This window comes from Taudactylus pleione, unplaced genomic scaffold (genome assembly GCF_031769625.1).
Source record: "Taudactylus pleione unplaced genomic scaffold, aTauple2 ptg000969l, whole genome shotgun sequence".
NCBI classification, from domain to species: domain Eukaryota; kingdom Metazoa; phylum Chordata; class Amphibia; order Anura; family Myobatrachidae; genus Taudactylus; species Taudactylus pleione.
In genome coordinates, this window is record NW_028285370.1 from 779,485 (window position 1) to 806,764 (window position 27,280).

Consider the following 27,280-nt stretch of genomic DNA (forward strand, 5'->3'; position numbering starts at 1 on the left):
AATAAGCCCAGCATCCGTCAACCAGACAGCATATAAAAAACTTGCATGAAATTCATGAAAATCTTTAGTAAATGACAAAAGATTTATTTGATCTTAAGAAAAAGACAAGTACACCGAGTGTCACTGTTACCTCCCTGGATGCAAACAGACCTCATTTCAACAAGCGAGAGGACAGAACAAACTTATAGTTGTTATTATTATTCTTATCATTTATTTATATGGCACCACAAGTGTTCCGCAGCACCTTACAAAGTACATAAACAAATAGGTGACCAATGACTTACAGTACAATACAAAACAAAGCAGGACAAGGACATGGATAATATACATTGCTACATACCACCCACATAGGCAGCAAAGCATAAGCAACCAAGTGCTAGGTGCCCTAGTGGGGAGTAAGAAGTAGATGAAAGTAAAGTAGGGAGAAGCACAAGAGGCACAATTTTCAAGCCCATCCTATATAATCCTAAATAAATGTAATATTTTTCAAAGTTAAAAAAGGATAAACTTGCAGAGAACCTATGAACTGTATCAGATGAAACATAAATAAGAGTGCACTTTACACTACGAAGCAGTGTTTCCACGTTCAAGTTTTCAGATCCCTACCTATTTTTCCTGGTCAAACTTTGAACTTCAAATGCTGCGGTACACACATAACAACATGAATGATACAAAACTATGGTATAAAGACACACGGTCGACAGTTACCATCACATTCAAAATGTCGACACAACAATACTGACGTGTTCAACATGTCAACAGACACCACATGGACATCCTCTGAATGTTGACATGTTTAAAAGTATAACATGTCGACATTATGCACATCAACATGAGAACTGTCGAACTAACATACCACACCCCAAAACTACTATATACAAAAAAAAGGTAAAAACATCATATTTTACCATAAGTCAAAAACAAATTGAATGTAAACCGAAAAAGAGAATCAGAAATTGGAAACAGTAAAACTTCTAAACTGGGTCAAATTTTCATGCAAACAAACTAAAACAAAAGGAAACTACCTAATTTACCTCTTCAACTTCCTTGAAATACCATAACATAAAGATGGCCATCAACCATCAATTTATTTTAAAACGGTGGCCGGGCGATGTTAATTAGTTTTCCCATCGATGAATGAGAGAGAGACAATGTTTTTTTTACTTTAACTGGACGGATCTTAGCCCCGCCCCTTTCTTGAATTAGTCCGTGGCCCATCGTACCCCCAGCAGTGGTGGCCATCAAAGGGGTGCAAATCATCAATGATTCCCCATAGATGGTTTTTGAGCCATGGATGGTAATCACCAATGGCCATCCCAACCATAACAGTACAAGAATACTAAAACTATGGCAATAGAGTATTCATGATAACCTTCTAAAACATTAGAAGCTATGGTTTTCCAAAACAATTTTGATATTCTGTATTTTACCAGTGAATAAGCCAAGCATCAGCCAGGCATCAAAAAATTACATGAAACTCATGGTTGTTCCTCTCCACGGAAATCTTTAGTAAAAGGCGAAAGATTTATTCGATCTGAAGAGAAACCAGAGTATACTAAAGAAGTGTCATGATTATCTCCCCGGATTCAAACAGACCTCAGTTTACCAAGAGAGAGGATTTTAGACACATATATGAAACAATTTTCAAACATAAACTATAAAATACTAATATATTTACAACAGAAAAATTAAAAAGGGCAAAATTTTACTTCCAAAATGCAAAATCAAAACAAACAATAAAAAAACCACTGCAATGTATCAGATGCATCATGGGAAAGTATTCAAATGAGACTACCAAGTAAAGAAAGAATTACAGTCAGAATTGTCGAATGGTGATTCAAAACCAGTTCTTCAACTTGGTCGAGTACCTACAGACAACACTATGGTATACAGTGCTGGAATAACATCTTGGTAACAGAGTATTCTGGAGAATCATCTACAAGAGAAGAAACACATTTATTTCCCCAGTTTTACATTAAAAAACAAAATCAACATTTAAATGTCAAATTCTAAAAAATTGAATGAAAAAATTGACATTTCTGAATTTCACTAGTAAATAAGCCCAGCATTCGTCAATCAGACAGCATATAAAAAACTTGCATGAAATTCATGAAAATCTTTAGTAAATGACAAAAGATTTATTTGATCTTAAGAAAAAGACAAGTACACCGAGTGTCACTGTTACCTCCCTGGATGCAAACAGACCTCATTTCAACAAGCGAGAGGACAGAACAAACTTATAGTTGTTATTATTATTCTTATCATTTATTTATATGGCGCCACAAGTGTTCCGCAGCACCTTACAAAGTACATAAACAAATAGGTGACCAGTGACTTACAGTAGAATACAAAACAAAGCAGGACAAGGACATGGATAATATACATTGCTACATACCACCCACATAGGCAGCAAAGCATAAGCAACCAAGTGCTAGGTGCCCTAGTGGGGAGTAAGAAGTAGAAGAAAGTAAAGTAGGGAGAAGAACAAGAGGCACAATTTTCAAGCCCATCCTATGTAATCCTAAATAAATGTAATATTTTTCTAAGTTAAAAAAGGATAAACTTGCAGAGAACCTATGAACTGTATCAGATGAAACATAGATAAGAGTGCACTTTACACTACGAAGCAGTGTTTCCACGTTCAAGTTTTCAGATCCCTACCTATTTTTCCTGGTCAAACTTTGAACTTCAAATGCTGCGGTACACACATAACAACATGAATGATACAAAACTATGGTATAAAGACACACGGTCGACAGTTACCATCATATTCAAAATGTCGACACAACAATACTGACGTGTTCAACATGTCAACAGACACCACATGGACATCCTCTGAATGTTGACATGTTTAAAAGTATAACATGTCGACATTATGCACATCAACATGAGAACTGTCGAACTAACATACCACACCCCAAAACTACTATATACAAAAAAAAGGTAAAAACATCATATTTTACCATAAGTCAAAAACAAATTGAATGTAAACCGAAAAAGAGAATCAGAAATTGGAAACAGTAAAACTTCAAAACTGGGTCAAATTTTCATGCAAACAAACTAAAACAAAAGGAAACTACCTAATTTACCTCTTCAACTTCCTTGAAATACCATAACATAAAGATGGCCATCAACCATCAATTTATTTTAAAACGGTGGCCGGGCGATGTTAATTAGTTTTCCCATCGATGAATGAGAGAGAGACAATGTTTTTTTTACTTTAACTGGACGGATCTTAGCCCCGCCCCTTTCTTGAATTAGTCCGTGGCCCATCGTACCCCCAGCAGTGGTGGCCATCAAAGGGGTGCAAATCATCAATGATTCCCCATAGATGGTTTTTGAGCCATGGATGGTAATCACCAATGGCCATCCCAACCATAACAGTACAAGAATACTAAAACTATGGCAATAGAGTATTCATGATAACCTTCTAAAACATTAGAAGCTATGGTTTTCCAAAACAATTTTGATATTCTGTATTTTACCAGTGAATAAGCCAAGCATCAGCCAGGCATCAAAAAATTACATGAAACTCATGGTTGTTCCTCTCCACGGAAATCTTTAGTAAAAGGCGAAAGATTTATTCGATCTGAAGAGAAACCAGAGTATACTAAAGAAGTGTCATGATTATCTCCCCGGATTCAAACAGACCTCAGTTTACCAAGAGAGAGGATTTTAGACACATATATGAAACAATTTTCAAACATAAACTATAAAATACTAATATATTTACAACAGAAAAATTAAAAAGGGCAAAATTTTACTTCCAAAATGCAAAATCAAAACAAACAATAAAAAAACCACTGCAATGTATCAGATGCATCATGGGAAAGTATTCAAATGAGACTACCAAGTAAAGAAAGAATTACAGTCAGAATTGTCGAATGGTGATTCAAAACCAGTTCTTCAACTTGGTCGAGTACCTACAGACAACACTATGGTATACAGTGCTGGAATAACATCTTGGTAACAGAGTATTCTGGAGAATCATCTACAAGAGAAGAAACACATTTATTTCCCCAGTTTTACATTAAAAAACAAAATCAACATTTAAATGTCAAATTCTAAAAAATTGAATGAAAAAATTGACATTTCTGAATTTCACTAGTAAATAAGCCCAGCATTCGTCAATCAGACAGCATATAAAAAACTTGCATGAAATTCATGAAAATCTTTAGTAAATGACAAAAGATTTATTTGATCTTAAGAAAAAGACAAGTACACCGAGTGTCACTGTTACCTCCCTGGATGCAAACAGACCTCATTTCAACAAGCGAGAGGACAGAACAAACTTATAGTTGTTATTATTATTCTTATCATTTATTTATATGGCGCCACAAGTGTTCCGCAGCACCTTACAAAGTACATAAACAAATAGGTGACCAGTGACTTACAGTAGAATACAAAACAAAGCAGGACAAGGACATGGATAATATACATTGCTACATACCACCCACATAGGCAGCAAAGCATAAGCAACCAAGTGCTAGGTGCCCTAGTGGGGAGTAAGAAGTAGAAGAAAGTAAAGTAGGGAGAAGAACAAGAGGCACAATTTTCAAGCCCATCCTATGTAATCCTAAATAAATGTAATATTTTTCTAAGTTAAAAAAGGATAAACTTGCAGAGAACCTATGAACTGTATCAGATGAAACATAGATAAGAGTGCACTTTACACTACGAAGCAGTGTTTCCACGTTCAAGTTTTCAGATCCCTACCTATTTTTCCTGGTCAAACTTTGAACTTCAAATGCTGCGGTACACACATAACAACATGAATGATACAAAACTATGGTATAAAGACACACGGTCGACAGTTACCATCATATTCAAAATGTCGACACAACAATACTGACGTGTTCAACATGTCAACAGACACCACATGGACATCCTCTGAATGTTGACATGTTTAAAAGTATAACATGTCGACATTATGCACATCAACATGAGAACTGTCGAACTAACATACCACACCCCAAAACTACTATATACAAAAAAAAGGTAAAAACATCATATTTTACCATAAGTCAAAAACAAATTGAATGTAAACCGAAAAAGAGAATCAGAAATTGGAAACAGTAAAACTTCAAAACTGGGTCAAATTTTCATGCAAACAAACTAAAACAAAAGGAAACTACCTAATTTACCTCTTCAACTTCCTTGAAATACCATAACATAAAGATGGCCATCAACCATCAATGTTTTTTAAAACGGTGGCCGGGCGATGTTAATTAGTTTTCCCATCGATGGATGAGAGAGAGACAATGTTTTTTTTACTTTAACTGGACGGATCTTAGCCCCGCCCCTTTCTTGAATTAGTCCGTGGCCCATCGTACCCCCAGCAGTGGTGGCCATCAAAGGGGTGCAAATCATCAATGATTCCCCATAGATGGTAATCACCAATGGCCATCCCAACCATAACAGTACAAGAATACTAAAACTATGGCAATAGAGTATTCATGATAACCTTCTAAAACATTAGAAGCTATGGTTTTCCAAAACAATTTTGATATTCTGTATTTTACCAGTGAATAAGCCAAGCATCAGCCAGGCATCAAAAAATTACATGAAACTCATGGTTGTTCCTCTCCACGGAAATCTTTAGTAAAAGGCGAAAGATTTATTCGATCTGAAGAGAAACCAGAGTATACTAAAGAAGTGTCATGATTATCTCCCCGGATTCAAACAGACCTCAGTTTACCAAGAGAGAGGATTTTAGACACATATATGAAACAATTTTCAAACATAAACTATAAAATACTAATATATTTACAACAGTAAAATTAAAAGGGCAAAATTTTACTTCCAAAATGCAAAATCAAAACAAACAATAAAAAAACCACTGCAATGTATCAGATGCATCATGGGAAAGTATTCAAATGAGACTACCAAGTAAAGAAAGAATTACAGTCAGAATTGTCGAATGGTGATTCAAAACCAGTTCTTCAACTTGGTCGAGTACCTACAGACAACACTATGGTATACAGTGCTGGAATAACATCTTGGTAACAGAGTATTCTGGAGAATCATCTACAAGAGAAGAAACACATTTATTTCCCCAGTTTTACATTAAAAAACAAAATCAACATTTAAATGTCAAATTCTAAAAAATTGAATGAAAAAATTGACATTTCTGAATTTCACTAGTAAATAAGCCCAGCATCCGTCAACCAGACAGCATATAAAAAACTTGCATGAAATTCATGAAAATCTTTAGTAAATGACAAAAGATTTATTTGATCTTAAGAAAAAGACAAGTACACCGAGTGTCACTGTTACCTCCCTGGATGCAAACAGACCTCATTTCAACAAGCGAGAGGACAGAACAAACTTATAGTTGTTATTATTATTCTTATCATTTATTTATATGGCACCACAAGTATTCCGCAGCACCTTACAAAGTACATAAACAAATAGGTGACCAATGACTTACAGTACAATACAAAACAAAGCAGGACAAGGACATGGATAATATACATTGCTACATACCACCCACATAGGCAGCAAAGCATAAGCAACCAAGTGCTAGGTGCCCTAGTGGGGAGTAAGAAGTAGATGAAAGTAAAGTAGGGAGAAGCACAAGAGGCACAATTTTCAAGCCCATCCTATATAATCCTAAATAAATGTAATATTTTTCAAAGTTAAAAAAGGATAAACTTGCAGAGAACCTATGAACTGTATCAGATGAAACATAAATAAGAGTGCACTTTACACTACGAAGCAGTGTTTCCACGTTCAAGTTTTCAGATCCCTACCTATTTTTCCTGGTCAAACTTTGAACTTCAAATGCTGCGGTACACACATAACAACATGAATGATACAAAACTATGGTATAAAGACACACGGTCGACAGTTACCATCACATTCAAAAAGTCGACACAACAATACTGACGTGTTCAACATGTCAACAGACACCACATGGACATCCTCTGAATGTTGACATGTTTAAAAGTATAACATGTCAACATTATGCACATCAACATGAGAACTGTCGAACTAACATACCACACCCCAAAACTACTATATACAAAAAAAAGGTAAAAACATAATATTTTACCATAAGTCAAAAACAAATTGAATGTAAACCGAAAAAGAGAATCAGAAATTGGAAACAGTAAAACTTCTAAACTGGGTCAAATTTTCATGCAAACAAACTAAAACAAAAGGAAACTACCTAATTTACCTCTTCAACTTCCTTGAAATACCATAACATAAAGATGGCCATCAACCATCAATTTTTTTTAAAACGGTGGCCGGGCGATGTTAATTAGTTTTCCCATCGATGAATGAGAGAGAGACAATGTTTTTTTTACTTTAACTGGACGGATCTTAGCCCCGCCCCTTTCTTGAATTAGTCCGTGGCCCATCGTACCCCCAGCAGTGGTGGCCATCAAAGGGGTGCAAATCATCAATGATTCCCCATAGATGGTTTTTGTGCCATGGATGGTAATCACCAATGGCCATCCCAACCATAACAGTACAAGAATACTAAAACTATGGCAATAGAGTATTCATGATAACCTTCTAAAACATTAGAAGCTATGGTTTTCCAAAACAATTTTGATATTCTGTATTTTACCAGTGAATAAGCCAAGCATCAGCCAGGCATCAAAAAATTACATGAAACTCATGGTTGTTCCTCTCCACGGAAATCTTTAGTAAAAGGCGAAAGATTTATTCGATCTGAAGAGAAACCAGAGTATACTAAAGAAGTGTCATGATTATCTCCCCGGATTCAAACAGACCTCAGTTTACCAAGAGAGAGGATTTTAGACACATATATGAAACAATTTTCAAACATAAACTATAAAATACTAATATATTTCCAACAGTAAAATTAAAAGGGCAAAATTTTACTTCCAAAATGCAAAATCAAAACAAACAATAAAAAAACCACTGCAATGTATCAGATGCATCATGGGAAAGTATTCAAATGAGACTACCAAGTAAAGAAAGAATTACAGTCAGAATTGTCGAATGGTGATTCAAAACCAGTTCTTCAACTTGGTCGAGTACCTACAGACAACACTATGGTATACAGTGCTGGAATAACATCTTGGTAACAGAGTATTCTGGAGAATCATCTACAAGAGAAGAAACACATTTATTTCCCCAGTTTTACATTAAAAAACAAAATCAACATTTAAATGTGAAATTCTAAAAAATTTAATGAAAAAATTGACATTTCTGAATTTCACTAGTAAATAAGCCCAGCATCCGTCAACCAGACAGCATATAAAAAACTTGCATGAAATTCATGAAAATCTTTAGTAAATGACAAAAGATGTATTTGATCTTAAGAAAAAGACAAGTACACCGAGTGTCACTGTTACCTCCCTGGATGCAAACAGACCTCATTTCAACAAGCGAGAGGACAGAACAAACTTATAGTTGTTATTATTATTCTTATCATTTATTTATATGGCACCACAAGTGTTCCGCAGCACCTTACAAAGTACATAAACAAATAGGTGACCAATGACTTACAGTACAATACAAAACAAAGCAGGACAAGGACATGGATAATATACATTGCTACATACCACCCACATAGGCAGCAAAGCATAAGCAACCAAGTGCTAGGTGCCCTAGTGGGGAGTAAGAAGTAGATGAAAGTAAAGTAGGGAGAAGCACAAGAGGCACAATTTTCAAGCCCATCCTATATAATCCTAAATAAATGTAATATTTTTCAAAGTTAAAAAAGGATAAACTTGCAGAGAACCTATGAACTGTATCAGATGAAACATAAATAAGAGTGCACTTTACACTACGAAGCAGTGTTTCCACGTTCAAGTTTTCAGATCCCTACCTATTTTTCCTGGTCAAACTTTGAACTTCAAATGCTGCGGTACACACATAACAACATGAATGATACAAAACTATGGTATAAAGACACACGGTCGACAGTTACCATCACATTCAAAAAGTCGACACAACAATACTGACGTGTTCAACATGTCAACAGACACCACATGGACATCCTCTGAATGTTGACATGTTTAAAAGTATAACATGTCAACATTATGCACATCAACATGAGAACTGTCGAACTAACATACCACACCCCAAAACTACTATATACAAAAAAAAGGTAAAAACATAATATTTTACCATAAGTCAAAAACAAATTGAATGTAAACCGAAAAAGAGAATCAGAAATTGGAAACAGTAAAACTTCTAAACTGGGTCAAATTTTCATGCAAACAAACTAAAACAAAAGGAAACTACCTAATTTACCTCTTCAACTTCCTTGAAATACCATAACATAAAGATGGCCATCAACCATCAATGTTTTTTAAAACGGTGGCCGGGCGATGTTAATTAGTTTTCCCATCGATGGATGAGAGAGAGACAATGTTTTTTTTACTTTAACTGGACGGATCTTAGCCCCGCCCCTTTCTTGAATTAGTCCGTGGCCCATCGTACCCCCAGCAGTGGTGGCCATCAAAGGGGTGCAAATCATCAATGATTCCCCATAGATGGTTTTTGTGCCATGGATGGTAATCACCAATGGCCATCCCAACCATAACAGTACAAGAATACTAAAACTATGGCAATAGAGTATTCATGATAACCTTCTAAAACATTAGAAGCTATGGTTTTCCAAAACAATTTTGATATTCTGTATTTTACCAGTGAATAAGCCCAGCATCAGCCAGGCATCAAAAAATTACATGAAACTCATGGTTGTTCCTCTCCACGGAAATCTTTAGTAAAAGGCGAAAGATTTATTCGATCTGAAGAGAAACCAGAGTATACTAAAGAAGTGTCATGATTATCTCCCCGGATTCAAACAGACCTCAGTTTACCAAGAGAGAGGATTTTAGACACATATATGAAACAATTTTCAAACATAAACTATAAAATACTAATATATTTACAACAGAAAAATTAAAAGGGCAAAATTTAACTTCCAAAATGCAAAATCAAAACAAACAAAAAAAACCCCACTGCAATGTATCAGATGCATCATGGGAAAGTATTCAAATGAGACTACCAAGTAAAGAAAGAATTACAGTCAGAATTGTCGAATGGTGATTCAAAACCAGTTCTTCAACTTGGTCGAGTACCTACAGACAACACTATGGTATACAGTGCTGGAATAACATCTTGGTAACAGAGTATTCTGGAGAATCATCTACAAGAGAAGAAACACATTTATTTCCCCAGTTTTACATTAAAAAACAAAATCAACATTTAAATGTCAAATTCTAAAAAATTGAATGAAAAAATTGACATTTCTGAATTTCACTAGTAAATAAGCCCAGCATCCGTCAACCAGACAGCATATAAAAAACTTGTATGAAATTCATGAAAATCTTTAGTAAATGACAAAAGATTTATTTGATCTTAAGAAAAAGACAAGTACACCGAGTGTCACTGTTACCTCCCTGGATGCAAACAGACCTCATTTCAACAAGCGAGAGGACAGAACAAACTTATAGTTGTTATTATTATTCTTATCATTTATTTATATGGCGCCACAAAGTGTTCCGCAGCACCTTACAAAGTACATAAACAAATAGGTGACCAATGACTTACAGTACAATACAAAACAAAGCAGGACAAGGACATGGATAATATACATTGCTACATACCACCCACATAGGCAGCAAAGCATAAGCAACCAAGTGCTAGGTGCCCTAGTGGGGAGTAAGAAGTAGATGAAAGTAAAGTAGGGAGAAGCACAAGAGGCACAATTTTCAAGCCCATCCTATATAATCCTAAATAAATGTAATATTTTTCAAAGTTAAAAAAGGATAAACTTGCAGAGAACCTATGAACTGTATCAGATGAAACATAAATAAGAGTGCACTTTACACTACGAAGCAGTGTTTCCACGTTCAAGTTTTCAGATCCCTACCTATTTTTCCTGGTCAAACTTTGAACTTCAAATGCTGCGGTACACACATAACAACATGAATGATACAAAACTATGGTATAAAGACACACGGTCGACAGTTACCATCACATTCAAAAAGTCGACACAACAATACTGACGTGTTCAACATGTCAACAGACACCACATGGACATCCTCTGAATGTTGACATGTTTAAAAGTATAACATGTCAACATTATGCACATCAACATGAGAACTGTCGAACTAACATACCACAGCCCAAAACTACTATATACAAAAAAAAGGTAAAAACATAATATTTTACCATAAGTCAAAAACAAATTGAATGTAAACCGAAAAAGAGAATCAGAAATTGGAAACAGTAAAACTTCTAAACTGGGTCAAATTTTCATGCAAACAAACTAAAACAAAAGGAAACTACCTAATTTACCTCTTCAACTTCCTTGAAATACCATAACATAAAGATGGCCATCAACCATCAATGTTTTTTAAAATGGTGGCCGGGCGATGTTAATTAGTTTTCCCATCGATGAATGAGAGAGAGACAATGTTTTTTTTACTTTAACTGGACGGATCTTAGCCCCGCCCCTTTCTTGAATTAGTCCGTGGCCCATCGTACCCCCAGCAGTGGTGGCCATCAAAGGGGTGCAAATCATCAATGATTCCCCATAGATGGTTTTTGTGCCATGGATGGTAATCACCAATGGCCATCCCAACCATAACAGTACAAGAATACTAAAACTATGGCAATAGAGTATTCATGATAACCTTCTAAAACATTAGAAGCTATGGTTTTCCAAAACAATTTTGATATTCTGTATTTTACCAGTGAATAAGCCAAGCATCAGCCAGGCATCAAAAAATTACATGAAACTCATGGTTGTTCCTCTCCACGGAAATCTTTAGTAAAAGGCGAAAGATTTATTCGATCTGAAGAGAAACCAGAGTATACTAAAGAAGTGTCATGATTATCTCCCCGGATTCAAACAGACCTCAGTTTACCAAGAGAGAGGATTTTAGACACATATATGAAACAATTTTCAAACATAAACTATAAAATACTAATATATTTCCAACAGTAAAATTAAAAGGGCAAAATTTTACTTCCAAAATGCAAAATCAAAACAAACAATAAAAAAACCACTGCAATGTATCAGATGCATCATGGGAAAGTATTCAAATGAGACTACCAAGTAAAGAAAGAATTACAGTCAGAATTGTCGAATGGTGATTCAAAACCAGTTCTTCAACTTGGTCGAGTACCTACAGACAACACTATGGTATACAGTGCTGGAATAACATCTTGGTAACAGAGTATTCTGGAGAATCATCTACAAGAGAAGAAACACATTTATTTCCCCAGTTTTACATTAAAAAACAAAATCAACATTTAAATGTCAAATTCTAAAAAATTGAATGAAAAAATTGACATTTCTGAATTTCACTAGTAAATAAGCCCAGCATTCGTCAACCAGACAGCATATAAAAAACTTGCATGAAATTCATGAAAATCTTTAGTAAATGACAAAAGATTTATTTGATCTTAAGAAAAAGACAAGTACACCGAGTGTCACTGTTACCTCCCTGGATGCAAACAGACCTCATTTCAACAAGCGAGAGGACAGAACAAACTTATAGTTGTTATTATTATTCTTATCATTTATTTATATGGCGCCACAAGTGTTCCGCAGCACCTTACAAAGTACATAAACAAATAGGTGACCAGTGACTTACAGTAGAACACAAAACAAAGCAGGACAAGGACATGGATAATATACATTGCTACATACCACCCACATAGGCAGCAAAGCATAAGCAACCAAGTGCTAGGTGCCCTAGTGGGGAGTAAGAAGTAGATGAAAGTAAAGTAGGGAGAAGCACAAGAGGCACAATTTTCAAGCCCATCCTATATAATCCTAAATAAATGTAATATTTTTCAAAGTTAAAAAAGGATAAACTTGCAGAGAACCTATGAACTGTATCAGATGAAACATAAATAAGAGTGCACTTTACACTACGAAGCAGTGTTTCCACGTTCAAGTTTTCAGATCCCTACCTATTTTTCCTGGTCAAACTTTGAACTTCAAATGCTGCGGTACACACATAACAACATGAATGATACAAAACTATGGTATAAAGACACACGGTCGACAGTTACCATCACATTCAAAAAGTCGACACAACAATACTGACGTGTTCAACATGTCAACAGACACCACATGGACATCCTCTGAATGTTGACATGTTTAAAAGTATAACATGTCGACATTATGCACATCAACATGAGAACTGTCGAACTAACATACCACACCCCAAAACTACTATATACAAAAAAAAGGTAAAAACATAATATTTTACCATAAGTCAAAAACAAATTGAATGTAAACCGAAAAAGAGAATCAGAAATTGGAAACAGTAAAACTTCTAAACTGGGTCAAATTTTCATGCAAACAAACTAAAACAAAAGGAAACTACCTAATTTACCTCTTCAACTTCCTTGAAATACCATAACATAAAGATGGCCATCAACCATCAATGTTTTTTAAAACGGTGGCCGGGCGATGTTAATTAGTTTTCCCATCGATGGATGAGAGAGAGACAATGTTTTTTTTACTTTAACTGGACGGATCTTAGCCCCGCCCCTTTCTTGAATTAGTCCGTGGCCCATCGTACCCCCAGCAGTGGTGGCCATCAAAGGGGTGCAAATCATCAATGATTCCCCATAGATGGTTTTTGTGCCATGGATGGTAATCACCAATGGCCATCCCAACCATAACAGTACAAGAATACTAAAACTATGGCAATAGAGTATTCATGATAACCTTCTAAAACATTAGAAGCTATGGTTTTCCAAAACAATTTTGATATTCTGTATTTTACCAGTGAATAAGCCAAGCATCAGCCAGGCATCAAAAAATTACATGAAACTCATGGTTGTTCCTCTCCACGGAAATCTTTAGTAAAAGGCGAAAGATTTATTCGATCTGAAGAGAAACCAGAGTATACTAAAGAAGTGTCATGATTATCTCCCCGGATTCAAACAGACCTCAGTTTACCAAGAGAGAGGATTTTAGACACATATATGAAACAATTTTCAAACATAAACTATAAAATACTAATATATTTACAACAGAAAAATTAAAAGGGCAAAATTTTACTTCCAAAATGCAAAATCAAAACAAACAATAAAAAAACCACTGCAATGTATCAGATGCATCATGGGAAAGTATTCAAATGAGACTACCAAGTAAAGAAAGAATTACAGTCAGAATTGTCGAATGGTGATTCAAAACCAGTTCTTCAACTTGGTCGAGTACCTACAGACAACACTATGGTATACAGTGCTGGAATAACATCTTGGTAACAGAGTATTCTGGAGAATCATCTACAAGAGAAGAAACACATTTATTTCCCCAGTTTTACATTAAAAAACAAAATCAACATTTAAATGTAAAATTCTAAAAAATTGAATGAAAAAATTGACATTTCTGAATTTCACTAGTAAATAAGCCCAGCATTCGTCAACCAGACAGCATATAAAAAACTTGCATGAAATTCATGAAAATCTTTAGTAAATGACAAAAGATTTATTTGATCTTAAGAAAAAGACAAGTACACCGAGTGTCACTGTTACCTCCCTGGATGCAAACAGACCTCATTTCAACAAGCGAGAGGACAGAACAAACTTATAGTTGTTATTATTATTCTTATCATTTATTTATATGGCGCCACAAGTGTTCCGCAGCACCTTACAAAGTACATAAACAAATAGGTGACCAGTGACTTACAGTAGAACACAAAACAAAGCAGGACAAGGACATGGATAATATACATTGCTACATACCACCCACATAGGCAGCAAAGCATAAGCAACCAAGTGCTAGGTGCCCTAGTGGGGAGTAAGAAGTAGAAGAAAGTAAAGTAGGGAGAAGAACAAGAGCCACAATTTTCAAGCCCATCCTATATAATCCTAAATAAATATAATATTTTTCTAAGTTAAAAAAGGATAAACTTGCAGAGAACCTATGAACTGTATCAGATGAAACATAGATAAGAGTGCACTTTACACTACGAAGCAGTGTTTCCACGTTCAAGTTTTCAGATCCCTACCTATTTTTCCTGGTCAAACTTTGAACTTCAAATGCTGCGGTACACACATAACAACATGAATGATACAAAACTATGGTATAAAGACACACGGTCGACAGTTACCATCATATTCAAAATGTCGACACAACAATACTGACGTGTTCAACATGTCAACAGACACCACATGGACATCCTCTGAATGTTGACATGTTTAAAAGTATAACATGTCGACATTATGCACATCAACATGAGAACTGTCGAACTAACATACCACACCCCAAAACTACTATATACAAAAAAAAGGTAAAAACATCATATTTTACCATAAGTCAAAAACAAATTGAATGTAAACCGAAAAAGAGAATCAGAAATTGGAAACAGTAAAACTTCTAAACTGGGTCAAATTTTCATGCAAACAAACTAAAACAAAAGGAAACTACCTAATTTACCTCTTCAACTTCCTTGAAATACCATAACATAAAGATGGCCATCAACCATCAATTTTTTTTAAAACGGTGGCCGGGCGATGTTAATTAGTTTTCCCATCGATGAATGAGAGAGAGACAATGTTTTTTTTACTTTAACTGGACGGATCTTAGCCCCGCCCCTTTCTTGAATTAGTCCGTGGCCCATCGTACCCCCAGCAGTGGTGGCCATCAAAGGGGTGCAAATCATCAATGATTCCCCATAGATGGTTTTTGTGCCATGGATGGTAATCACCAATGGCCATCCCAACCATAACAGTACAAGAATACTAAAACTATGGCAATAGAGTATTCATGATAACCTTCTAAAACATTAGAAGCTATGGTTTTCCAAAACAATTTTGATATTCTGTATTTTACCAGTGAATAAACCAAGCATCAGCCAGGCATCAAAAAATTACATGAAACTCATGGTTGTTCCTCTCCACGGAAATCTTTAGTAAAAGGCGAAAGATTTATTCGATCTGAAGAGAAACCAGAGTATACTAAAGAAGTGTCATGATTATCTCCCCGGATTCAAACAGACCTCAGTTTACCAAGAGAGAGGATTTTAGACACATATATGAAACAATTTTCAAACATAAACTATAAAATACTAATATATTTACAACAGAAAAATTAAAAGGGCAAAATTTAACTTCCAAAATGCAAAATCAAAACAAACAATAAAAAAACCACTGCAATGTATCAGATGCATCATGGGAAAGTATTCAAATGAGACTACCAAGTAAAGAAAGAATTACAGTCAGAATTGTCGAATGGTGATTCAAAACCAGTTCTTCAACTTGGTCGAGTACCTACAGACAACACTATGGTATACAGTGCTGGAATAACATCTTCGTAACAGAGTATTCTGGAGAATCATCTACAAGAGAAGAAACACATTTATTTCCCCAGTTTTACATTAAAAAACAAAATCAACATTTAAATGTCAAATTCTAAAAAATTGAATGAAAAAATTGACATTTCTGAATTTCACTAGTAAATAAGCCCAGCATTCGTCAACCAGACAGCATATAAAAAACTTGCATGAAATTCATGAAAATCTTTAGTAAATGACAAAAGATTTATTTGATCTTAAGAAAAAGACAAGTACACCGAGTGTCACTGTTACCTCCCTGGATGCAAACAGACCTCATTTCAACAAGCGAGAGGACAGAACAAACTTATAGTTGTTATTATTATTCTTATCATTTATTTATATGGCGCCACAAGTGTTCCGCAGCACCTTACAAAGTACATAAACAAATAGGTGACCAGTGACTTACAGTAGAACACAAAACAAAGCAGGACAAGGACATGGATAATATACATTGCTACATACCACCCACATAGGCAGCAAAGCATAAGCAACCAAGTGCTAGGTGCCCTAGTGGGGAGTAAGAAGTAGATGAAAGTAAAGTAGGGAGAAGCACAAGAGGCACAATTTTCAAGCCCATCCTATATAATCCTAAATAAATGTAATATTTTTCAAAGTTAAAAAAGGATAAACTTGCAGAGAACCTATGAACTGTATCAGATGAAACATAAATAAGAGTGCACTTTACACTACGAAGCAGTGTTTCCACGTTCAAGTTTTCAGATCCCTACCTATTTTTCCTGGTCAAACTTTGAACTTCAAATGCTGCGGTACACACATAACAACATGAATGATACAAAACTATGGTATAAAGACACACGGTCGACAGTTACCATCACATTCAAAAAGTCGACACAACAATACTGACGTGTTCAACATGTCAACAGACACCACATGGACATCCTCTGAATGTTGACATGTTTAAAAGTATAACATGTCAACATTATGCACATCAACATGAGAACTGTCGAACTAACATACCACACCCCAAAACTACTATATACAAAAAAAAGGTAAAAACATAATATTTTACCATAAGTCAAAAACAAATTGAATGTAAACCGAAAAAGAGAATCAGAAATTGGAAACAGTAAAACTTCTAAACTGGGTCAAATTTTCATGCAAACAAACTAAAACAAAAGGAAACTACCTAATTTACCTCTTCAACTTCCTTGAAATACCATAACATAAAGATGGCCATCAACCATCAATGTTTTTTAAAACGGTGGCCGGGCGATGTTAATTAGTTTTCCCATCGATGGATGAGAGAGAGACAATGTTTTTTTTACTTTAACTGGACGGATCTTAGCCCCGCCCCTTTCTTGAATTAGTCCGTGGCCCATCGTACCCCCAGCAGTGGTGGCCATCAAAGGGGTGCAAATCATCAATGATTCCCCATAGATGGTTTTTGTGCCATGGATGGTAATCACCAATGGCCATCCCAACCATAACAGTACAAGAATACTAAAACTATGGCAATAGAGTATTCATGATAACCTTCTAAAACATTAGAAGCTATGGTTTTCCAAAACAATTTTGATATTCTGTATTTTACCAGTGAATAAGCCAAGCATCAGCCAGGCATCAAAAAATTACATGAAACTCATGGTTGTTCCTCTCCACGGAAATCTTTAGTAAAAGGCGAAAGATTTATTCGATCTGAAGAGAAACCAGAGTATACTAAAGAAGTGTCATGATTATCTCCCCGGATTCAAACAGACCTCAGTTTACCAAGAGAGAGGATTTTAGACACATATATGAAACAATTTTCAAACATAAACTATAAAATACTAATATATTTACAACAGAAAAATTAAAAGGGCAAAATTTTACTTCCAAAATGCAAAATCAAAACAAACAATAAAAAAACCACTGCAATGTATCAGATGCATCATGGGAAAGTATTCAAATGAGACTACCAAGTAAAGAAAGAATTACAGTCAGAATTGTCGAATGGTGATTCAAAACCAGTTCTTCAACTTGGTCGAGTACCTACAGACAACACTATGGTATACAGTGCTGGAATAACATCTTGGTAACAGAGTATTCTGGAGAATCATCTACAAGAGAAGAAACACATTTATTTCCCCAGTTTTACATTAAAAAACAAAATCAACATTTAAATGTCAAATTCTAAAAAATGTAATGAAAAAATTGACATTTCTGAATTTCACTAGTAAATAAGCCCAGCATTCGTCAACCAGACAGCATATAAAAAACTTGCATGAAATTCATGAAAATCTTTAGTAAATGACAAAAGATTTATTTGATCTTAAGAAAAAGACAAGTACACCGAGTGTCACTGTTACCTCCCTGGATGCAAACAGACCTCATTTCAACAAGCGAGAGGACAGAACAAACTTATAGTTGTTATTATTATTCTTATCATTTATTTATATGGCGCCACAAGTGTTCCGCAGCACCTTACAAAGTACATAAACAAATAGGTGACCAGTGACTTACAGTAGAACACAAAACAAAGCAGGACAAGGACATGGATAATATACATTGCTACATACCACCCACATAGGCAGCAAAGCATAAGCAACCAAGTGCTAGGTGCCCTAGTGGGGAGTAAGAAGTAGATGAAAGTAAAGTAGGGAGAAGCACAAGAGGCACAATTTTCAAGCCCATCCTATATAATCCTAAATAAATGTAATATTTTTCAAAGTTAAAAAAGGATAAACTTGCAGAGAACCTATGAACTGTATCAGATGAAACATAAATAAGAGTGCACTTTACACTACGAAGCAGTGTTTCCACGTTCAAGTTTTCAGATCCCTACCTATTTTTCCTGGTCAAACTTTGAACTTCAAATGCTGCGGTACACACATAACAACATGAATGATACAAAACTATGGTATAAAGACACACGGTCGACAGTTACCATCACATTCAAAATGTCGACACAACAATACTGACGTGTTCAACATGTCAACAGACACCACATGGACATCCTCTGAATGTTGACATGTTTAAAAGTATAACATGTCGACATTATGCACATCAACATGAGAACTGTCGAACTAACATACCACACCCCAAAACTACTATATACAAAAAAAAGGTAAAAACATAATATTTTACCATAAGTCAAAAACAAATTGAATGTAAACCGAAAAAGAGAATCAGAAATTGGAAACAGTAAAACTTCTAAACTGGGTCAAATTTTCATGCAAACAAACTAAAACAAAAGGAAACTACCTAATTTACCTCTTCAACTTCCTTGAAATACCATAACATAAAGATGGCCATCAACCATCAATTTTTTTTAAAACGGTGGCCGGGCGATGTTAATTAGTTTTCCCATCGATGAATGAGAGAGAGACAATGTTTTTTTTACTTTAACTGGACGGATCTTAGCCCCGCCCCTTTCTTGAATTAGTCCGTGGCCCATCGTACCCCCAGCAGTGGTGGCCATCAAAGGGGTGCAAATCATCAATGATTCCCCATAGATGGTTTTTGTGCCATGGATGGTAATCACCAATGGCCATCCCAACCATAACAGTACAAGAATACTAAAACTATGGCAATAGAGTATTCATGATAACCTTCTAAAACATTAGAAGCTATGGTTTTCCAAAACAATTTTGATATTCTGTATTTTACCAGTGAATAAGCCAAGCATCAGCCAGGCATCAAAAAATTACATGAAACTCATGGTTGTTCCTCTCCACGGAAATCTTTAGTAAAAGACGAAAGATTTATTCGATCTGAAGAGAAACCAGAGTATACTAAAGAAGTGTCATGATTATCTCCCCGGATTCAAACAGACCTCAGTTTACCAAGAGAGAGGATTTTAGACACATATATGAAACAATTTTCAAACATAAACTATAAAATACTAATATATTTACAACAGAAAAATTAAAAGGGCAAAATTTTACTTCCAAAATGCAAAATCAAAACAAACAATAAAAAAACCACTGCAATGTATCAGATGCATCATGGGAAAGTATTCAAATGAGACTACCAAGTAAAGAAAGAATTACAGTCAGAATTGTCGAATGGTGATTCAAAACCAGTTCTTCAACTTGGTCGAGTACCTACAGACAACACTATGGTATACAGTGCTGGAATAACATCTTGGTAACAGAGTATTCTGGAGAATCATCTACAAGAGAAGAAACACATTTATTTCCCCAGTTTTACATTAAAAAACAAAATCAACATTTAAATGTCAAATTCTAAAAAATTGAATGAAAAAATTGACATTTCTGAATTTCACTAGTAAATAAGCCCAGCATTCGTCAACCAGACAGCATATAAAAAACTTGCATGAAATTCATGAAAATCTTTAGTAAATGACAAAAGATTTATTTGATCTTAAGAAAAAGACAAGTACACCGAGTGTCACTGTTACCTCCCTGGATGCAAACAGACCTCATTTCAACAAGCGAGAGGACAGAACAAACTTATAGTTGTTATTATTATTCTTATCATTTATTTATATGGCGCCACAAGTGTTCCGCAGCACCTTACAAAGTACATAAACAAATAGGTGACCAGTGACTTACAGTAGAATACAAAACAAAGCAGGACAAGGACATGGATAATATACATTGCTACATACCACCCACATAGGCAGCAAAGCATAAGCAACCAAGTGCTAGGTGCCCTAGTGGGGAGTAAGAAGTAGAAGAAAGTAAAGTAGGGAGAAGAACAAGAGGCACAATTTTCAAGCCCATCCTATTAATCCTAAATAAATGTAATATTTTTCTAAGTTAAAAAAGGATAAACTTGCAGAGAACCTATGAACTGTATCAGATGAAACATAGATAAGAGTGCACTTTACACTACGAAGCAGTGTTTCCACGTTCAAGTTTTCAGATCCCTACCTATTTTTCCTGGTCAAACTTTGAACTTCAAATGCTGCGGTACACACATAACAACATGAATGATACAAAACTATGGTATAAAGACACACGGTCGACAGTTACCATCATATTCAAAATGTCGACACAACAATACTGACGTGTTCAACATGTCAACAGACACCACATGGACATCCTCTGAATGTTGACATGTTTAAAAGTATAACATGTCGACATTATGCACATCAACATGAGAACTGTCGAACTAACATACCACACCCCAAAACTACTATATACAAAAAAAAGGTAAAAACATCATATTTTACCATAAGTCAAAAACAAATTGAATGTAAACCGAAAAAGAGAATCAGAAATTGGAAACAGTAAAACTTCAAAACTGGGTCAAATTTTCATGCAAACAAACTAAAACAAAAGGAAACTACCTAATTTACCTCTTCAACTTCCTTGAAATACCATAACATAAAGATGGCCATCAACCATCAATGTTTTTTAAAACGGTGGCCGGGCGATGTTAATTAGTTTTCCCATCGATGGATGAGAGAGAGACAATGTTTTTTTTACTTTAACTGGACGGATCTTAGCCCCGCCCCTTTCTTGAATTAGTCCGTGGCCCATCGTACCCCCAGCAGTGGTGGCCATCAAAGGGGTGCAAATCATCAATGATTCCCCATAGATGGTTTTTGTGCCATGGATGGTAATCACCAATGGCCATCCCAACCATAACAGTACAAGAATACTAAAACTATGGCAATAGAGTATTCATGATAACCTTCTAAAAACATTAGAAGCTATGGTTTTCCAAAACAATTTTGATATTCTGTATTTTACCAGTGAATAAGCCAAGCATCAGCCAGGCATCAAAAAATTACATGAAACTCATGGTTGTTCCTCTCCACGGAAATCTTTAGTAAAAGGCGAAAGATTTATTCGATCTGAAGAGAAACCAGAGTATACTAAAGAAGTGTCATGATTATCTCCCCGGATTCAAACAGACCTCAGTTTACCAAGAGAGAGGATTTTAGACACATATATGAAACAATTTTCAAACATAAACTATAAAATACTAATATATTTACAACAGAAAAATTAAAAGGGCAAAATTTTACTTCCAAAATGCAAAATCAAAACAAACAATAAAAAAACCACTGCAATGTATCAGATGCATCATGGGAAAGTATTCAAATGAGACTACCAAGTAAAGAAAGAATTACAGTCAGAATTGTCGAATGGTGATTCAAAACCAGTTCTTCAACTTGGTCGAGTACCTACAGACAACACTATGGTATACAGTGCTGGAATAACATCTTGGTAACAGAGTATTCTGGAGAATCATCTACAAGAGAAGAAACACATTTATTTCCCCAGTTTTACATTAAAAAACAAAATCAACATTTAAATGTCAAATTCTAAAAAATTGAATGAAAAAATTGACATTTCTGAATTTCACTAGTAAATAAGCCCAGCATTCGTCAACCAGACAGCATATAAAAAACTTGCATGAAATTCATGAAAATCTTTAGTAAATGACAAAAGATTTATTTGATCTTAAGAAAAAGACAAGTACACCGAGTGTCACTGTTACCTCCCTGGATGCAAACAGACCTCATTTCAACAAGCGAGAGGACAGAACAAACTTATAGTTGTTATTATTATTCTTATCATTTATTTATATGGCGCCACAAGTGTTCCGCAGCACCTTACAAAGTACATAAACAAATAGGTGACCAGTGACTTACAGTAGAATACAAAACAAAGCAGGACAAGGACATGGATAATATACATTGCTACATACCACCCACATAGGCAGCAAAGCATAAGCAACCAAGTGCTAGGTGCCCTAGTGGGGAGTAAGAAGTAGAAGAAAGTAAAGTAGGGAGAAGAACAAGAGGCACAATTTTCAAGCCCATCCTATTAATCCTAAATAAATGTAATATTTTTCTAAGTTAAAAAAGGATAAACTTGCAGAGAACCTATGAACTGTATCAGATGAAACATAGATAAGAGTGCACTTTACACTACGAAGCAGTGTTTCCACGTTCAAGTTTTCAGATCCCTACCTATTTTTCCTGGTCAAACTTTGAACTTCAAATGCTGCGGTACACACATAACAACATGAATGATACAAAACTATGGTATAAAGACACACGGTCGACAGTTACCATCATATTCAAAATGTCGACACAACAATACTGACGTGTTCAACATGTCAACAGACACCACATGGACATCCTCTGAATGTTGACATGTTTAAAAGTATAACATGTCGACATTATGCACATCAACATGAGAACTGTCGAACTAACATACCACACCCCAAATCTACTATATACAAAAAAAAGGTAAAAACATCATATTTTACCATAAGTCAAAAACAAATTGAATGTAAACCGAAAAAGAGAATCAGAAATTGGAAACAGTAAAACTTCTAAACTGGGTCAAATTTTCATGCAAACAAACTAAAACAAAAGGAAACTACCTAATTTACCTCTTCAACTTCCTTGAAATACCATAACATAAAGATGGCCATCAACCATCAATTTATTTTAAAACGGTGGCCGGGCGATGTTAATTAGTTTTCCCATCGATGAATGAGAGAGAGACAATGTTTTTTTTACTTTAACTGGACGGATCTTAGCCCCGCCCCTTTCTTGAATTAGTCCGTGGCCCATCGTACCCCCAGCAGTGGTGGCCATCAAAGGGGTGCAAATCATCAATGATTCCCCATAGATGGTTTTTGAGCCATGGATGGTAATCACCAATGGCCATCCCAACCATAACAGTACAAGAATACTAAAACTATGGCAATAGAGTATTCATGATAACCTTCTAAAACATTAGAAGCTATGGTTTTCCAAAACAATTTTGATATTCTGTATTTTACCAGTGAATAAGCCAAGCATCAGCCAGGCATCAAAAAATTACATGAAACTCATGGTTGTTCCTCTCCACGGAAATCTTTAGTAAAAGGCGAAAGATTTATTCGATCTGAAGAGAAACCAGAGTATACTAAAGAAGTGTCATGATTATCTCCCCGGATTCAAACAGACCTCAGTTTACCAAGAGAGAGGATTTTAGACACATATATGAAACAATTTTCAAACATAAACTATAAAATACTAATATATTTACAACAGAAAAATTAAAAGGGCAAAATTTTACTTCCAAAATGCAAAATCAAAACAAACAATAAAAAAACCACTGCAATGTATCAGATGCATCATGGGAAAGTATTCAAATGAGACTACCAAGTAAAGAAAGAATTACAGTCAGAATTGTCGAATGGTGATTCAAAACCAGTTCTTCAACTTGGTCGAGTACCTACAGACAACACTATGGTATACAGTGCTGGAATAACATCTTGGTAACAGAGTATTCTGGAGAATCATCTACAAGAGAAGAAACACATTTATTTCCCCAGTTTTACATTAAAAAACAAAATCAACATTTAAATGTCAAATTCTAAAAAATTGAATGAAAAAATTGACATTTCTGAATTTCACTAGTAAATAAGCCCAGCATTCGTCAATCAGACAGCATATAAAAAACTTGCATGAAATTCATGAAAATCTTTAGTAAATGACAAAAGATTTATTTGATCTTAAGAAAAAGACAAGTACACCGAGTGTCACTGTTACCTCCCTGGATGCAAACAGACCTCATTTCAACAAGCGAGAGGACAGAACAAACTTATAGTTGTTATTATTATTCTTATCATTTATTTATATGGCGCCACAAGTGTTCCGCAGCACCTTACAAAGTACATAAACAAATAGGTGACCAGTGACTTACAGTAGAATACAAAACAAAGCAGGACAAGGACATGGATAATATACATTGCTACATACCACCCACATAGGCAGCAAAGCATAAGCAACCAAGTGCTAGGTGCCCTAGTGGGGAGTAAGAAGTAGAAGAAAGTAAAGTAGGGAGAAGAACAAGAGGCACAATTTTCAAGCCCATCCTATGTAATCCTAAATAAATGTAATATTTTTCTAAGTTAAAAAAGGATAAACTTGCAGAGAACCTATGAACTGTATCAGATGAAACATAGATAAGAGTGCACTTTACACTACGAAGCAGTGTTTCCACGTTCAAGTTTTCAGATCCCTACCTATTTTTCCTGGTCAAACTTTGAACTTCAAATGCTGCGGTACACACATAACAACATGAATGATACAAAACTATGGTATAAAGACACACGGTCGACAGTTACCATCATATTCAAAATGTCGACACAACAATACTGACGTGTTCAACATGTCAACAGACACCACATGGACATCCTCTGAATGTTGACATGTTTAAAAGTATAACATGTCGACATTATGCACATCAACATGAGAACTGTCGAACTAACATACCACACCCCAAAACTACTATATACAAAAAAAAGGTAAAAACATCATATTTTACCATAAGTCAAAAACAAATTGAATGTAAACCGAAAAAGAGAATCAGAAATTGGAAACAGTAAAACTTCAAAACTGGGTCAAATTTTCATGCAAACAAACTAAAACAAAAGGAAACTACCTAATTTACCTCTTCAACTTCCTTGAAATACCATAACATAAAGATGGCCATCAACCATCAATGTTTTTTAAAACGGTGGCCGGGCGATGTTAATTAGTTTTCCCATCGATGGATGAGAGAGAGACAATGTTTTTTTTACTTTAACTGGACGGATCTTAGCCCCGCCCCTTTCTTGAATTAGTCCGTGGCCCATCGTACCCCCAGCAGTGGTGGCCATCAAAGGGGTGCAAATCATCAATGATTCCCCATAGATGGTAATCACCAATGGCCATCCCAACCATAACAGTACAAGAATACTAAAACTATGGCAATAGAGTATTCATGATAACCTTCTAAAACATTAGAAGCTATGGTTTTCCAAAACAATTTTGATATTCTGTATTTTACCAGTGAATAAGCCAAGCATCAGCCAGGCATCAAAAAATTACATGAAACTCATGGTTGTTCCTCTCCACGGAAATCTTTAGTAAAAGGCGAAAGATTTATTCGATCTGAAGAGAAACCAGAGTATACTAAAGAAGTGTCATGATTATCTCCCCGGATTCAAACAGACCTCAGTTTACCAAGAGAGAGGATTTTAGACACATATATGAAACAATTTTCAAACATAAACTATAAAATACTAATATATTTACAACAGTAAAATTAAAAGGGCAAAATTTTACTTCCAAAATGCAAAATCAAAACAAACAATAAAAAAACCACTGCAATGTATCAGATGCATCATGGGAAAGTATTCAAATGAGACTACCAAGTAAAGAAAGAATTACAGTCAGAATTGTCGAATGGTGATTCAAAACCAGTTCTTCAACTTGGTCGAGTACCTACAGACAACACTATGGTATACAGTGCTGGAATAACATCTTGGTAACAGAGTATTCTGGAGAATCATCTACAAGAGAAGAAACACATTTATTTCCCCAGTTTTACATTAAAAAACAAAATCAACATTTAAATGTCAAATTCTAAAAAATTGAATGAAAAAATTGACATTTCTGAATTTCACTAGTAAATAAGCCCAGCATCCGTCAACCAGACAGCATATAAAAAACTTGCATGAAATTCATGAAAATCTTTAGTAAATGACAAAAGATTTATTTGATCTTAAGAAAAAGACAAGTACACCGAGTGTCACTGTTACCTCCCTGGATGCAAACAGACCTCATTTCAACAAGCGAGAGGACAGAACAAACTTATAGTTGTTATTATTATTCTTATCATTTATTTATATGGCACCACAAGTATTCCGCAGCACCTTACAAAGTACATAAACAAATAGGTGACCAATGACTTACAGTACAATACAAAACAAAGCAGGACAAGGACATGGATAATATACATTGCTACATACCACCCACATAGGCAGCAAAGCATAAGCAACCAAGTGCTAGGTGCCCTAGTGGGGAGTAAGAAGTAGATGAAAGTAAAGTAGGGAGAAGCACAAGAGGCACAATTTTCAAGCCCATCCTATATAATCCTAAATAAATGTAATATTTTTCAAAGTTAAAAAAGGATAAACTTGCAGAGAACCTATGAACTGTATCAGATGAAACATAAATAAGAGTGCACTTTACACTACGAAGCAGTGTTTCCACGTTCAAGTTTTCAGATCCCTACCTATTT

The 27,280-nt window shown here is 35.2% G+C and overlaps 1 protein-coding gene and 13 non-coding genes across 14 annotated transcripts in view; all 14 read right to left on the reverse strand.

The window, feature by feature from the left end:
• Positions 1-27,280, reverse strand: part of ARMH1 (armadillo like helical domain containing 1) — a 484,180-nt gene that overhangs the window by 298,706 nt on the left and 158,194 nt on the right. The gene's annotated exons all lie outside the window — the stretch shown is intronic.
• Positions 1,440-1,554, reverse strand: LOC148454791 (U5 spliceosomal RNA). The gene has a single exon (XR_015874629.1). It is a non-coding gene; the product is annotated as a U5 spliceosomal RNA (small nuclear RNA).
• Positions 3,495-3,609, reverse strand: LOC148454792 (U5 spliceosomal RNA). Its single transcript, XR_015874630.1, has one exon. It is a non-coding gene; the product is annotated as a U5 spliceosomal RNA (small nuclear RNA).
• LOC148454793 (U5 spliceosomal RNA) lies at positions 5,532-5,646 on the reverse strand. Its single transcript, XR_015874631.1, has one exon. It is a non-coding gene; the product is annotated as a U5 spliceosomal RNA (small nuclear RNA).
• On the reverse strand, positions 7,586-7,700 carry LOC148454794 (U5 spliceosomal RNA). The gene has a single exon (XR_015874632.1). It is a non-coding gene; the product is annotated as a U5 spliceosomal RNA (small nuclear RNA).
• On the reverse strand, positions 9,640-9,754 carry LOC148454795 (U5 spliceosomal RNA). The gene has a single exon (XR_015874781.1). It is a non-coding gene; the product is annotated as a U5 spliceosomal RNA (small nuclear RNA).
• On the reverse strand, positions 11,695-11,809 carry LOC148454796 (U5 spliceosomal RNA). The gene has a single exon (XR_015874633.1). It is a non-coding gene; the product is annotated as a U5 spliceosomal RNA (small nuclear RNA).
• LOC148454797 (U5 spliceosomal RNA) lies at positions 13,749-13,863 on the reverse strand. The gene has a single exon (XR_015874634.1). It is a non-coding gene; the product is annotated as a U5 spliceosomal RNA (small nuclear RNA).
• Positions 15,803-15,917, reverse strand: LOC148454798 (U5 spliceosomal RNA). Its single transcript, XR_015874680.1, has one exon. It is a non-coding gene; the product is annotated as a U5 spliceosomal RNA (small nuclear RNA).
• LOC148454799 (U5 spliceosomal RNA) lies at positions 17,857-17,971 on the reverse strand. The gene has a single exon (XR_015874636.1). It is a non-coding gene; the product is annotated as a U5 spliceosomal RNA (small nuclear RNA).
• On the reverse strand, positions 19,911-20,025 carry LOC148454800 (U5 spliceosomal RNA). The gene has a single exon (XR_015874715.1). It is a non-coding gene; the product is annotated as a U5 spliceosomal RNA (small nuclear RNA).
• Positions 21,965-22,079, reverse strand: LOC148454801 (U5 spliceosomal RNA). Its single transcript, XR_015874637.1, has one exon. It is a non-coding gene; the product is annotated as a U5 spliceosomal RNA (small nuclear RNA).
• On the reverse strand, positions 24,018-24,132 carry LOC148454802 (U5 spliceosomal RNA). Its single transcript, XR_015874638.1, has one exon. It is a non-coding gene; the product is annotated as a U5 spliceosomal RNA (small nuclear RNA).
• LOC148454803 (U5 spliceosomal RNA) lies at positions 26,054-26,168 on the reverse strand. The gene has a single exon (XR_015874639.1). It is a non-coding gene; the product is annotated as a U5 spliceosomal RNA (small nuclear RNA).